Genomic DNA, 16,793 nt, shown 5'->3' with positions numbered 1-16,793 from the left:
AGATTCACTGGCACCATTTGCTTTCCTCCCCACACTCAAAACATTTACCATCAAAAGAAATAACTTTTAAGATGACTTACAGTGGCTACATATCCACCAAAATGAAAACAGAACCAAAGGAGACAAAAAAGTATTTTTGTAACTCCATATACCACCAAACTTCCTGAGAGACGAGGCTAACCTCACTGCCTTCCCTCCACTTGACCACCTACCACTCACTCCTCACCCCACTGCATTTGGCATCTGCCTCCAGTCCTCCTCTAACGCTGCTTCCAGGAAGGTCAGCAACAGCCTCCTGATTGCCAAATCCAATTCCCAGATCTCTTTAACTTGTTCTTTGACCCTGTTAACCAATTCTTCATTCTCAAACCTCTCTTTCCTTGGCTTCTATAATTTTTTCAGTTAAACTCTTACCAGTGAATGCTTATGTTTGTTCATTTCAAAAATAGAACTAACAAACATGAACATTGCTGGTAGTGATTAACCACTTATTAAATCAATCTCTTTATTTCACTCTCATTTATACACACTTTCCCTCTTCTTTGTCCAAATTTCTTCTACTTCCATTCCTCCAACTTTACTTATTGAGAAGACTTCTTAATTGACTTAACAAATCCCGGTCTCTTGGCTCCCATTTCCCACTGTCTGCTGATCGCCTATGCATTTGCTGATCGACTTTATTCCTGCTACTATCTTGGCCTAGCAGGCATCCCCAAACTACGGCCAGCGGGCCGCATGTGGCCCCCTGAGGCCATTTATCCGGCCCCCCGCCGCACTTCAGGAAGGGGCACCTCTTTCATTGGTGGTCAGTGAGAGGAGCACAGTATGTGGCGGCCCTCCAACGGTCTGAGGGACAGTGAACTGGCCCCCTGTGTAAAACGTTTGGGGGCGCCTGGGAGTTGAAAGGGCAGTCTACCCACCCCATCTGCAGCCATGGGTTTTTGCACTTTAAAAGTTTACTTACCCTTTAAGGTATAATTTGAATTATAGGGCTTTAATCTAATCAGTCAGAATTCATCAGTCTTTTCTATGAACTGAAATAACCCTTGTATTTTCAGACCTCTCATGTTAGCATATGAAAAAAACTAGCTCCTTTTTTGTTCCCTGATATGACTCTTACTAGATTTTAAACTCTCTGAGAACAGAAATTGATGTTAAATATGTGTTATGTAGCTTAGTATAATACCTTGCAGTAATTTATTCACACATTCACTTATTTTTATCATGAAATATTTATTGAACACCTGCCTGTGCTAGACACAGTTCTGGCCATTGGAAGTGCATTGGGCATACAAGACGGATACAGTCCTTATCCTTAAGGGACTAGTCAGGGAAAATAGCCATATGAAAGGAAATAAGATAATTACAGAGAGTGGCAAATGCTATGAAGAAAACAGTGTAATGAGAGAGACACTAACATGTCAGGGGCCACTCTGTATATGAAGTTTAGGAGGGTTCTCTGACACCTTAGCTGAGGTCTAAATGATAAGAACAAGCAAACCACAAAAAGATCTTGAGAAATAACATTTCAGATAAAGGGAATAACAAGAAGAAATGTCCAAGAAGAATGGAGAGGTAAGTAGAAACAAAGTTAAAGAGTTTTAGATTTAATTTTAATGCATGCAATGGGAAAATATAGGAGGGTATTAATCAGGAACATTATGTGATCTGAATTCCAGTTTTAACATTCCAGTTTTAGAAAACACTCTGGCTGCTATGTGAAAAACAGAAAAGCAGATGCAGGAGACTAGGTAAAAAATGGTGCAAGAGCCTAGGCAATGTATAATGGTGAAAACTAGTATGAGCAAATAGTTGTATTTGTGATAGACTTTAGAGTTGACATAAACAGGATTTACATTGGATAAGGTGGGGTGTAAGAAACAATTATTACATAGTAGTTAATAAAGGTTTGTTGATTCGGTGATGACTTATGTGTTCAGGTACTTCCAAGCTAAGTGGTCATGTAAAATCCTCCAAATATGGTTTAAAAACAGACAGCAAAAAAGTGAAGATGTGTATGTATGACTGCCACTAAAGGAAGAAATGATGGTTCAATTGCAGTCTGAGTCCAAAAACCACACCCATCTCCCCTCCACACATACACACCACCCTCCTATTTCTATATTTCCTGGAGAAAGAATTGTGCATTTTTAAGTGAATTTAAAAGGAATGTAGAAAGAAATCTAATCTAGTCTAATAACAATTTCTTATTTTCAAATTCTATTTTTGATAGTGAGAAATATGGCTCTTTATATCAATAATATATATACTTGTTTATAAACTATAGTATAAAAATAAAGTAGTTTCAAAATTCCTAACCCATACCCCTGTAAGGGACAAAATTGTCAACTACATATAGTGTTTATGTAACAGTTCTTTTATCATTAGCTTTGTAGTGTGCAGTCAAAACACTGTTTCCCAAAGTTCCATGGGTCAGTCCTTTTCTTCTATCCCCTTTGGTTTGATTATTTTTTCTGCATTATATTGCTTAAAAGCAAGTCAAATTTGCACCTTTTAGGACATAAAACCCCCAAAACAGAGTTCTCACATATTCTTTATTTCCCATCCAAGCACTGAGGACTAATGACTTCACAAACTTGATTATTAGGTCATGCTGTGTTTCACTGGTTAATCTTTAACTTTATAATTTATTCAGGCAATAATGGAAAATTAAAATTACAGCACTATGGCACAGGCATCCAGTCTCTTCAACTCTTTACTACTGAGTTGGTTCCTTAACTGCCTTGACTCTGCTAGAACTGAGTCAGGAACTTCTGTGCAGACAAAGCCCAAGAGGCCATAAATGACCTTTTACAGCAGATATATTCTGCTTGAGTCTTTCCTTTAACATCAATTCCTTCTCAAGTCAAGCTTAGAGAGAATAGAAGAGAGGACATCTAAGAGACACTGTCTAGTTTTTACATTTTTTTTCCTGGCTCACATTTGCTTCATTTATATATTGAATATGTTAACTAAAAGTAATTTTCATAGTCATATAAGCTGGGGACCGTGATGAGTTTTAATACATATACATTCCACATTGTATTTTAGATGGAAGGGCTGCCCTAAATTTGTTTACATTTTATTCAATCCTTATGAAGAAATATACACAAAGCATTTGGTAATTATTGCCAAGCCTCTTAGGGTTGGAGCTCTTCCAGAATGAAATGAAGAACAAATCCCCTTAGAGAAGGCAACAGGCTCACCATCAACTAAGAGAGTCATTGAATGGTATTCTGCCTTAGGGCAGAGCAGAAAAGTTAGCAGGTTTAGTTCTCCATTAAACCTGAAGTAGGGTTAAATGCATTAGAAGAAGCTGTTAAACTTCAAGGCTGCTGTGAGATAAAGACAGCCACTGCTACATTTTACTGTGTAGATACCTTGAAAGCATAACTCTTAGCCTTCCCCTCAGTCATTCACTGATCTGGCAGCAGGTCCATGACTAGCTCTAGGCTCAGCCCTGCACTTTGAAAAGCTTGAAAGAAAATGAGAAAGCCTTGCTCTCCAAGGAATTTAGAGGTTTACTTTTACTTTCTTCATGGTCTGCCACCAGATGATAGTAACCAGAAAAACCTTCATAAGAAGTCTCAACTACTCTGAAATACCAGCTGAGAAGTTAACAGTAAGTAGAAGCTAATCACTGCATATTCTTAAATTAGAATATGCATGAAAAGGAAGGTAAGTCTGTGCTGCTTAGGACAGTGGAGATGGCCAGGATAAAGAAAGTCAAGAAATTTAGATATATCTCTCAATCACTGGCAGTGTTTTTGAAGACACAGAAACCAAATTACATGTGAACCAAAGGGCCAGTTTCACTTTAAAATGGAACCAAATCAGAGATTGAAGATGAGGCAAGAAAAACTTTTCTAAGACCACACAGCTAAGAAAGTGAAACTTGAATAAAGGGCATTGAGTGTTTTAAACATATTTTCAATTGTTTGAATTACGATTGGAGCAAAACATATCAGGCTGAAGAATCTTACAGCCACAGAAAGGCTAAAGGGAAAGAAGAGGATCAATGTTTTTTCAGAACTGCAAGCTGGAAGATGGGTCATCCAAACCTGATGAAATTAGGGTAACCATAATGGGCAGAGCTATAAAGAAGCAGTAAAAAAAAAAATAGTGGATTAAAGCCAGCTGAAACCAAGATCAAAAACTGAGTGCATGACAGAGCTACATAAGTGAGTAACTTCCCTATTCTGGGTAACAGTAAAGGTTAAAGCAGAGAAACCACTTTAAAAGCAGTAGTCGTTAAACAAACTACAACTTTGCTTGTTTAACAAACAAAATTGTTTTCCAAAACACATTCACATCCCTTGATTGTGTTCTGATAACTACAGTAAGGTGTATTATCCATGCTTTACGGATAAGGAAGTTAAAGGTCATGAAGATCAAATAGTTTATACTGTGCCACACTGATATTTAGAGGCAGAAGAGGGTGGAAATTTCTTAATCCCTTTTTCTGTGTTAAGCTGCATCTTCCTAGCAAACAGAGTCAATACCTACAAGCCCATTTTTGCAATCTGGGAAGAAGTCTAAAAATGTCCCATAAGCCCACATGAGCAGGCTCCTTCCCACTCTGTACCAAATATTCCCACACCTCTGTCTCAGCTGGTGCCATGCACTGGACTTGCTACAGGGCTTAGCACATGACACTCCTTCTGCCTAGAAAAGGGCTCCTTCCCAGGGCCAGGCATGATGACCCATGCCTGTAATCCCAGCACTTTGGGAGGCTAAGGCTGGCAGATCACGAAGTAAAGAGATGGAGACCTTCCTGGCCAACATGATGAAACCCCATCTCTACTAAAAATACAAAAATTAGCTGGGTGTAGTGACATGCACCTGTAGTCCCAGGTACTCAGGAGGCTGAGGCAGGAGAATCACTTGAACCCAGGAGGCAGAGGTTGCAATGAGCCAAGATGGTGCCACTACACTCCAGCCTGGTGACAGAGCGAGACTCCATCTCAGAAAAAAAAAAAAAAAAAAAAAAAGAAAGGAAGGAAAAGAAAAGGGATCCCTCCCTATTTCTCCTAGTTCATAGTGACTCCTCTTTCACCCTAAACGTAATTTCCTTCAAGGAAGGCTCCCCTGAACTCTAAGCTGCCTTAAATATTTCTATATGATATGGTTCTCACCCAAATGTCATCTTGAAGTCCCACATGTTGTGGGAGGGACCTGATGGCAGGTAATTGAATCATGGGGGAAAGTCTTTCCTGTGCTGTTCTCGTGATAGTGAATAACTCTCACGAGATTTCGTTGTTTTAAAAAGAGGGATTCCTCTGCACAAGTTCTCTCTCTTAGCCTGCTGCCAACCACGTAAGACATGACTTGCTCTTCTTTGTCCTCCGCCATGATTGTGGACTTAGAGATTGAACTGTAAGTCCAATTAAAGCTCTTTCTTTTGTAAATTGCCCAGTCTAGGGTATGTCTTTATCAACATCATGAAAACAGACCAATGCACTATATTATATTGCTCTATAAATACTTCATAGCATAACATTATTTTATTTTACATCTATTTAGATCATTAATTGATCAATCATTTTCTCTCCTATTAATTTAAAAGCCTGCTTTGCTCACTTTTATACCTCTCTACCTTATCAAACGACCAGCTCATGGTAACTATTCATTAAAAAGTTGTTGATTAAGGGAATGACTGTAGGAATTGCTTCTCACATGGAACGAAACCACTAATTTTCTGAAATAATTTATTCATGTTGAATATTGTGTCTAGATCATGTCCTTATGTGTGGCAATCACCTGGCATGCTTGTAAATATGGATCCCAATTCCCAGCGATTTGGATTTGGTTTATACCACATGGAGTCCAGAAGTCTTCCTTTTGACATTAAGCCTCTCAGGCATTTCTGCTCTGTATAGTCCACGGACCATACTTTGAGACACACTGCCAGGGTAAAGATGTTTCCAAAGAAAATGAGTAGAAAACTGTTCTATCTTTAGGCTAGATTCAACTAAAGACAATTGATAAGAAAGATAAAGCATGGATATATATATAGAGAGAGATAGAGACCACTGGAATAGAGACAAAGCAAAGATAGAGATAGAGATAAAGAATAGAAATATAGAAAGACAAGTGATCAAAATCTAAAAGGATTCAAAACAGCTCTATAAAATGAGGCAGTTAAATCATGAATTATAACAGTATATCTTCATTGTCTCTTCAGTTCAATCTGCTTTTTATGGAAATCCATGTATAATCTGCTTATGTACTTTTGAATATATCTTCTTTCTCTAGAAAATACAAAGAACAGGGGAAATGTAGTGAAAATTGACAAAAGGTGAGTTCTGGGAGCAATTCCAATTTGAAGGGCATACAGTGTCTTTGTAGGCCAGATGGTCTTAAAAACAGCAGCAACTGCATCAACAAAAATCCTATTTTTGTCACTGAAACTACAGAAGAAACTGGACGATTCCCTGTGGAAAAAAGTGATGGTAGCATTCAAATTTAGTCAGTGCCAGGACATTTTTATGCAGATTGCTGGGATGCATTATCCTTACTATCAGCAGCTTGACCTCAAAGTATTTCACCAACCTATAGCTTCCTGCCCAGATGGGGAAGACCCTGGCTCCTGATTCCTCTTACTGGTTCTCTGACTTAGTACTGATGCAAACCCTCTTTCATTCATGAAAGCAAATGAAAAAGAGATTCAAATCCTACAAAACAATTTTCTCCATCTTCTTCTCACCTCCAAGAAATCTTTTCCTGAATTTAATTTTTCAACTGATCTTAGTTATCCTAGGGTCACACAAAAAAGACTAAAGAGACTTTACTAACATATTAATTAAATAAATAAGTTTTCCCATCTATTTTCTAAGTCTAGAAAAATCTGCCTAAGTAGAAACCCATAGGATCTCTATTTCCAAGAGGTGATTCTTCATTACCATTAAAATTTTTAGTAAGAGTACTTTATTTGCTATTCTGAACCAGTCATATCTTCCTAAAGAGTCTATGAAGTAGGTCCTGTTTCCTCTCAGATACTTTTAGTGGTACTGGTGAGGCACAAAGTGCCTCAAAGTGAAAATATTCATATTGAAATAATTGCTTCATACAAATGGCTAAGATTTGTTTCCAGAGCTGATTTGAGCTGACTTTCCAATTGCTATTTTCTGTCAGCATCACTATAATGTGGGGAACATTCCCGTGTGAGACCCGCAAAAGGTGTGAGTCTCACTATACGGTGAGTTTTATCCCAACACAGTTTCCTGTTGGAGGCAGTCGAGCTATTGGGAAAAAGGAACTGAAAGATGAATGATCAGTTTCTAATATCAACCACGATATCGTTTGGGCCTAAAACTATGCGTTGCTGCTAGACCGAGTGACTCCCTGCCAGCAACCAGTTCCTGCTTTTAACTTTTCATGACTCTTTAAGAATAAGCTTAAATCTTTTCTTTACTTGCCTGACTGCCTTGTACCCTAGATAATGGTGACTGTGGGGATATTTGCAAAGCAAATGCCACCATACGGGATGGCTTTGATCCCTGACTCAGAGACTCCTGAATGGGGGAGTTGAGATAAGTTGAGTCAGGAGCAGACAAAGGAGAATCTGGTTAAAAGATATTCTGATGAGCAAAACCAGAAAACCTTTTCACATCTCAGTTCTAAAACAAGATCAAACCAGAGATACCCGCAGCCAGGAGGAATAATGTCTGGATGTAAACAAGCTTTGTGATCACAGGAAATTCTGTTACTTTTTACAACCACTGATTGTGTATCTGACTTCTCTATTGTATAGGCCATGTAAGGTATAGATTTGCATTTCCTCTTGCAATGATGTAAACCAGAGCAAAGAAAGTGTATTTATTCCTGGCCTTTGAAAAATAAAATTTGCTGCTTAGGCACAGCCTATCCAGCCCACCAGATGCCTTGCTTTCTGTCTCTTTCATATTTCTTCAAGCGCATGCTCTCTTCCAGGTATTGGGACCCTCTTGCAGGTCGAGAGACCCCCAGCAGATGTGCCGACCCGTCCCGGATGGTCCCCGACACTATAACATCTCTATTGCTTTCCCATGATCAACTGCCATGGAGTAAGTTCCACTGCTGTGCTTATAACTTTTAGACAGGGGAAGTTGTTGAGCAAAGGCATCCTTCAACAATCTCCAGTTAAAGAATTTGTTTGTTAGAACTGGTTAGGACAGACACCTTCAATACCAAGATCTTAGACAATGAAACTCCTCATTTTCTCTCCATGAATGGCATGCAAAGGTCAAGCATTTAACCAACTCTGGAATTCCATTTGTTAAACACCATCACATTTATTGGCAATGAACACATCATTGGGTCTTCCTCCTCCCTTTTCTCTCCTATATCTAGATGTATCTTCACAGAGTTTTGGCATTATGTAATTTAGAACAGATAAAATATGATTTAGCTAAGTAAATGTATGGAAAAAATAGTTGACAACTGAATTGTAGATTACTCTCACATGCCAGGGGTGAGATATTAGGAAGAGTCCCAACAGGAATTAGATGTCATATTTGAAGGAATGACTGAGAAGACTACAAAAATGGGGGAATTGTTAAGGAAAAATCCTAAGAGATGGGTTTTCCTGAAGGTTCTACAGGAGGAAGTAAGTGGGTAGAGGGAAATTGCAGAGCCTAAAACCCAAGAGGAGCTGAAAGCATGGAACAAGGGTCACCCTCCAGGAAGAAAGGAGGGACACAGCCATTGTCAGTCCAATAGAGAAAGCCAGGGAATAAATTCTGAGACCATTCTATCTTCATGGCCTCAAGTTTATCACTGACATTTCCCATTGGGTGAACCCAGCTGGAAGCCTGAGGACAAGATAACTTGGTTGTTGCAATCCATGCTGGTCAGCTACCTGGTCTGAAAGCATGGCAGACCAGTGGATATGGTTCTGGAAGTGTTAACAAATTATCCAGGAGAAAGAAAACAATCTCTTTCTTTCTGTATTTAGTATCTCTTACCAAATACTTCACAATTTCCCTGATACCATACTAAAACCTATTACTACACACACACAGCACAAATTTAGATATTATTGGCATCTTTGGGAAGGATGACTGTGGGCATTTTTTTCACTGTTAGGTTTATTTTTAAAGAAAATATATTTTATATTTAACTTCATACATAAAATCTTGATTTTACAAGACAATTTTCTCAAATAAGTACAAGACACTTTAATATTTTGTTTAAAATACTTAAGTAGATGAATGATAAATTTGTATACTAAAAGCAGACATTAAAAGTTTGGAAATTTCAAACATTTTTATGTAGTAAGGCATGTAAAATATCCAGTTTTTATAAATTCTGAGATTTATCTTAGATTCTTCACAAAAGTGAAAATTTTTACAAGTGAAGAACACCAGGGATTGCAGGTGCCCACCACCACGCCCAGCTGACTTCTGTATTTTTAGTAGAGACAGAGTTTTTCCATGTTGGCCGGATGGTCTTGAACTTCTCACATCAGGTGATGTGCCTGCCTCTGCCTCCCAAAGTGCTGGGATTACAGGAGTGAGCCACCCAGCCAATTTATTTGACTTTAAATCAGTTGTTTTAGAATTGATTTCAATGTGAAATGCTAAATTATGTAAAATGGAATATGTTCAAAATACTAAATCAGTTTGTAAAAACAAAATAAACATGAAGGTTTCCAGATGTTGAGTTCAGCTTTCTGTCTCTTTGTTAATTAATTAGTAACTCAGTTACAAGTGAAAGGGAAATCTAGTCAAATTTTCTTGAGTCAAAAGAGGACTTAATTGGCTATAGAGTAGACCTTTCAGCATTCTAGGGCTCAGATGAAAACACCAGGCCTCTAGTTTGAGATTTTGCCATGAACTATGTCAAGTCTACTCTTAGACAGCCTACTTCTCATGATTGAAAGCAGCATTGATACAGCACCTCTAACATCATGTTCTCCCTGGTGCAGATTCTGTGGGAGAAGGCAAGGACTTCTTCCCAGAAGCTATAGCAAAGGTTTTGTGGAGACTCAGTTATTGTTTCTGAAGTACAAAAGCAAAGATTTGCTCCACAGAAGTGAGGTGATTTATAGCTAGACTGAAAAGGTAACTGGATGCAGGGCCTCCCAAATAACAGATGTTCACTACCATGAAGATGTGAACAGACTGAAAAAGAGTCCACCCTAAATCTTGTTTAGGAAAGGAATAACAGAACACCTGGCAGAAACCTGCTACCACTCCCTAAATCGATGAGTGAGGAGTGGAGGAGAAGGAAGAATCAGCCCAGAAGGACTCCTCCATAGTCTCAGGAAGCATAATGAGTTCCAGAACCATAGAAAGTGCAAAGCACATAGTTCTTGTGGCCTGATTTACCCTCTGTATGATCCATCACAACTGATGAGGAGTGTGGCACCACTGCACTGGACTCCTAATAAAGGAATCTTTTAAGGCAAAGAATGGAGATCCTGCTTTGATTAACCCCTGTACACCACAGCAATTGTGACAGAAATAATTCCTTACATAGGTGGAGGTTCCTCTAACAACTTCATATAGTTCTTTCTCTCCCCACTCTCTGCACACTTTGGATTTCCTAAGTGCCAATTGGCTGCAATAATCTCATTTTTTTCCTTCTCTAGATCATAAAAAATGAACAGAGATTCACGTGATCTCTGAAAGAACCCATTTAAACTCCCAATTCTGACCCTCATAGATCTCCCTTTATAAGCATGAGAAAAGAGTTATTAAAAGCAACCTCTGAACATAGAAAAAACATATTCATTCAACAGAGGTTTGTTTCAATTTTCCTGAGGAATTAGCAGATGACCACCATTCCTCATAGAATAAATTTGCTGCAGAATCGAAAAGTATAGCAAATTCTTTGTTATGTGGCATCAAGGTTCAGTAAAGCATTGTGTTCATGGACTAAGAATAGGAAATCAAAATAATCATGCTATGAGACTAAGAAAGGTTTCATGGAAATGACCATCTGATTCCTGAATTTAAAATTGTAAAGGAGGCAATGAAAAGGAGATTGAATGGATTCTATAAATTCCAGACTTCGAGCCTAGTATCAACCTAGCTATTTATTTTTTTTCTGTATCAGAACCTAAGCAATCAGAAAAAACAAAATCATCAAAATGGTTGCAGTTTAAATTGATGATTGAACTTCACTTGGATACTCAATAGCCTCTAACAATCCAACTACATGTTCCAAGTTAATGTGATTTCTCACTAATTGAGCTATTTCATGGCTTCACTTAGAACATTGTTCATCAGCAAGGCTCATACTAAAATCAAACAGGAAATGAGGGTAGCAGTATGTAATCTGATTCCAAAGTTTAAGAGGCTGTGCAATGGCCAAAAAACAGCCATATCCCATTTGTAAGCAATTGTGATTGTTTAAGAATATTTTTTTTCAATTTTAAAAACATTTTACATATTTTCGTAGTGAATAATCTCACCTTATCTCTATTTAGAATATCATGAACATCAGTTTCAAAACTCCCTCATACCTTCACTCTAAACACACAAACCTGTCTTGGTTCTTATTAATCCTTTCTTCCCTCTTTTTATAGTGAATGACATGTTCTTCTCCACATGAGACATCAGTCTCTCAATCCTTCCACCTATGCTCTGTCTTCTATTCCATGTAGTCAAATCAAGAACCTCCACAAATTTCCTGTTTCTCTCCTTCATTCGTAACTTTTTTTTTCTTCTGGAATACCATATGCCTAAAGACATACTACGCTTTCTTTTGTTTTAAAAGATAATTAAGTAAGAGGATTCATTTTACCACAGTTTTCACACCATTTTTTGGATTTTTTTAATAGCAAAATGTCTCAAAAGAGTTGCTTTAGCTCATTTTCTCCAGTTTCTCACCAAATTTTCATGCTTCTGCCTATGTTATCTGGCTTCTGTCTCAACTTCTCCAGTGCCACTATTTTTATTGAAAATAATGATTATCTCCATATGGTAAAACCCAAAGGATAGTTTCTTTCTTCTTGCTTGATCACTCAGCTATGCTTGATACAGTTGGTCACTCTTTTCTTTATGAAATCTTTCCATTCTCATGTTTTTTACATGATATTCTTTTGGTTATTTTTCTTATAATATTGACTGTTCTTCTCCAGCTCCTTCACTGTCAACTCTTCTAGGAAACCTCTCAGTGCTGAAGTTCCTCTGTGGTTGAACTTGAATCATTTTTCCTTCTCTATCAGCATTCTTCCTTCAGATCTTTCCTTGTTTTAAACATCATTTATGTGTTAACAATGCTCAAATTATATTTCTAAAACTTGTCTGATATTTATCTTCTCTTAACATCTCCGTAAGTCATACCTGTTTTACCCCTATCTTTTCTATCATTGTAAGTGGTTCCATTTGCTCAAGCAAGAAGCTTTAAAGTCCTTTTTCCCCTTCACCCTCACATCTAATAAGTCAGCACATCCTGTCAGAAAAAAAAATCTGCAGCCGCTACCCTAATCCAAACCAGACCTCTCACATAAATAGTGGCAATAGCCCACTAACTGGACTGCATTTTCTCTTTGGTCTTTCTACAATCCTTTCATCCTTTTTAGAGCATTCAGAAAAAACCTATAAAAATATCCATCTCTTCCTACTAACAACCCTGCAAATAGCTTTCCATTGCACTTTAAATTCTTATCTTTATGCTTATCTCATGCCATGACCATCCTTTCTCACTATGCACCAGTCAGGCAGGACATTTTTTTCAGTCCTAGAATACCCAAAGGCCTTTGCTTTACAGTTCTCTCTACTTATAATATTCTGTCCTCATCTGGCTGGTTCCTGTTCATTGTTTAGCTTAAGAGTCACTGCCAGAGGGAAGTTTTCCTTTGTTCATGCTTTCTAAGTAGCTTACTGAAGATATTCTCTATCACAATACTCCATTTATTGACTAGTAGAAAATAATGGTTGTAATTATTTAATATATATATTGTTTATATTACATTGTTTATTTTTTCCCACTAGCCATGGGAAAGGTGCCATCCAAAAGGAGCTATGACATTCGATAGAGGAATGCCCCCCTCTATTCCAACTGAGGTGTTAGGAAGAAAGCAGGGTGAATAAACACCTCAACCTCAATTCCCATCCCCTCTTATCTCTTTCTGTTTCCTTTTGTCAATCAGAACCAAAAAGCAAAAGATACTAGGTGATGTAGTCCATAGAGTATCAGCATACTAAGAAACATGGCAGGACAGAGAAGGGCTGAGAAGGAATCTGAGAGGCAAATGGAGACCACCCAGGACATAGATTGAAGACAGAACAAGCTGAGTTTAATGTGAAGTCAAGAATTAAAGTATAGAGCATTCTGTGGAAAGGCTATGATCAAATCAACAACAGAAAAATAAAATCTTTCCTGAATTGAAGAAAGACTTGAATCTATCAATCAAAAACACACATCAAAATACAGAAATGCAAGGGTTTGAAATTACGCTTTCTAGATACTATCCCTTAAAGCATTAAGTAAAGATTTACTAAAGCTCTCCAAAAAATGAAACTAAATAAAGAACACAGGAATGAACAAAATAAATGAATGGGAAATAAGCAAGAAAACTAATAAACCAATGACTCATATTTTAGTTCTTTTAAAATGTTTAGAATATTTAATGCAAATATTAAAAAAATACTTATAAATCATAAAAATCTTACAAAATAGATTCTCAATTCCAATCATAGATGATGTTAGTAAGATTGAGTAATAGAATAAGAAAAGAGTAAAATTCTTTTAAGGATGTCAATAGAAATAATTTTGGTTTTGGTATTTATAGTTACAGAAAAAAAGATAAATTTTAAAACCAAAATGATAATGCCAAGGAGGGGTAAATAAAAAGAAAAAATAAAATATAATCAAATATCAGAGTACATAAAAATGACCTCTAAGAAGTATTAACACAGAAAGATAATAATAAGTATAACTGGGTTGACATTCTCTATTATAAAACAAAAACTAAGAGATTTATCCCAACTCACTAAAATTAAAATTAAAGTTCAGTAAGAGAAAGTTTTAAAATGTTCTCTTAATTTGTGTTTGGGTCTGTATTAGTTTTCAAACTGCTATAAAGAAGTACCTGAGACTGGAAAACTTATAAAGAAAAGAGATTTAATGGACTCACAGTTCCATGTGGCTGGGGAGGCCTCAGGAAATTTACAATCATGGCAGAAGGCAAAGGGGAAGCAGACACCTTCTGTACAAGGTGGCATGAGAGCAGAGAAGAGTGAACAAAGGCAGAACTGCCAAACACTTTTAAAACCAGCAACTCTCATGAGGACTCCCTCACTATCATGAGAACAGCATGAGGGAAACTGCCCTCATTATCCAGTCACCTCCCACTAAGTTGCTCCCTGAACACCTGAAAATTACAATTGTATTACAATTCAAGATGAGATTTGGGATGGGACACAGGGCCAAAATACATCATTCTGCTCCTAGGCTCTCCTAAATCTCATGTCCTTACATTTCAAAACACATCATGCCATTCCAATAGACTCCCAAAGTCTTAACTCATTCCACTATTAACTCAGAAGTCCAACTCCAAAGTCTCACCTGAGACAAGTATAAACCCCTTCCACCTATGAGCTTGTAAAATCAAAAATAAGTTAATTACATTCAACATACAATGGGGTTACAGGCATTGGGTAAACATTCCCATTTCAAATGGGAGAAATTAGTAAAAATGAAGGGACTACAGGTCCCATGTAAGTCTAAAATATAATACAAAAGTCATTATTAAATCTTAAACCTCCAAAATAATCTCCTTTGACTTCATGTTGTAGAACTGGGCATAGTGATGAAAGGGGTGGGCTCCCACAGTCTTGTGAAGCTCCTTCACAGGCTGATGTTGAGTGTCTACAGCTTGCCAAGGCACATAGTGCAAGTTGTCAGTGGATCCACCATTTTGGGGTCAGGAGGACAGTGGCCCTCTTCTCACAGCTCCAAGAGTCAGTGACTCAGTGGGGACTCTGTTGGTGAGGGCTCTGACCCCACATTTCCCTTCTCACTGCTCTAGCAGATTCTCCATGAGGGCTTCACCCCTGCAGCAGACTTATGCCTTGACATCCAGGTGCTGCCATACATACTCTGAAATCTAGGCAAAAGTTCCCAAACCTCAATTCCTGATTTTTATACACCTGCAGGCTGAGCAGCACATGGAAGTTGCCAAGGCCTGAGATTTTCACCCTCTGAAACAACAATCTAAGCTGTGCCCTTTGAGCCAGGGCTAGAGCTAGAGCAGCTGGGATGCAGGGCATCAAGTGCTGAGGCTGCACAGACCAGCAGGTCCCTGAGCCCAGCCCATGAAACCAATTTTCCTCCTAGGCCTCTGGACCTGTGATGGGAGTAGCCACCTTGAAGATCTCTGACATGCTCTGTAGATGCTTTCCTCATTGTCTTAGCTATTAACATTACGATCCTCACTGCTTATGCAAATTTCTGCAGAAGACTTGAATTCCTTGCCAGAAATGATTTTTTTTCTACCACTGCAAATTTTCCAAACCTTTATGTTCTGCTTCCCTTTTAAATATAAGTTCCAATTTCAAATCATCTCTTTGTGAACACACAAAACTGAATGCTTTCAGAATAATCCAGGTCACCTCCTTAATGCTTTGCTGCTTAGAAATTTCTTCCACCATATCCTCTAGATCATTTCTCTTAAGTTCAAAGTTCCACAAATCTCTAGGTCAGGTACATAATGCCACCGGTCTCTTTGCTAAAGCATAGCAAAAGTCACCTTTACTCTAGTTCTCAAGAAGTTCCTCATCTCCACTTGAGACCACCTCAGCCTGGATTTCATTGTCCATATCACTATAAGCATTTTGCTCATAACCATTCAACAAGTCTCTAGGAAGTTTTAAACTTTCCCTCATCCTCCTGTCTTCTTCTGGGCTCTTCAAACTGTTCCAGCCTCTGCCTGTTACCCAGTTCCAATGTCACTTCCACATTCTCCAGTATCTTACAGCAATGCCTCACTACCTTGGTACCAATTTTCTGTATTAGTTCATTTTCACCCTGCTATAAGAAACACCCAAAACTGGTTAATTTATAGAGGAAAAAGGTATAATTGACTCACAGTTCCACATGGCTGGGGAGACCTCAGGAAAATTACAGTCATGGCAGAAGGCAAAGGGGAAACAGGCACTTTTTTCACAAGGAGGCAGGAGGAAAGAGTGAATGAAGGAGGAACTGCCAAACACTTTTAAAACCATCAGCTCTCATGATAACTCTCTCACTATTGTGAGAACAGCATGGGACAAACTGTCCCCATGATCCAATCACCTCCCACCAGGTCCCTCCCTGGACACCTGTGGATTACAAGATGAGATATCGGTGGGGAAACAGAACCAAACCATATCAAGGTCAAAAAAGAAAACCAAACTAAACCAATGACATTGCAAACACTATATTAAAATAATATAGAGAATATCCCAAAGCTTTACTTAGGAGTACATTGGTAGCCTTAAATTATTTTATTCTTAAAAGCAAGAGAATGAAAATAAGTGAATTATGCATTCAATTCCAGAATTTAGGAAGAGGAGAAGGAGAAGCATAAGGGGAATGCCAAAAAAAATAAAAAATAAAAAGATGCCTACAGAAAGTAAGAAGAACAAAAGCAAAAAACAATATGTTGGAAAACATGTCATTTTAAAGAGAGAATGGTTATGTAAATGCAATTTCTACACACACAGAGAGACGCACACACAGCTGTACTGAAAATTTTCATGAAAAAAGTTTAAATGTATTGTGCAATACACTCTGATGTTACCAATTTCTTTAACACTTCATTGAAATATAATTGACAAATAAGCTGCATATATTTAGTATCCACAGTTTGTAAGTTTTGA

The sequence above is a fragment of the Saimiri boliviensis genome, chromosome 1 (genome assembly GCF_048565385.1).
Source record: "Saimiri boliviensis isolate mSaiBol1 chromosome 1, mSaiBol1.pri, whole genome shotgun sequence".
NCBI lineage: Eukaryota > Metazoa > Chordata > Mammalia > Primates > Cebidae > Saimiri > Saimiri boliviensis.
The sequence above is the reverse complement of the archived record's forward strand: the minus strand, read 5'-3'. Positions refer to the sequence as shown.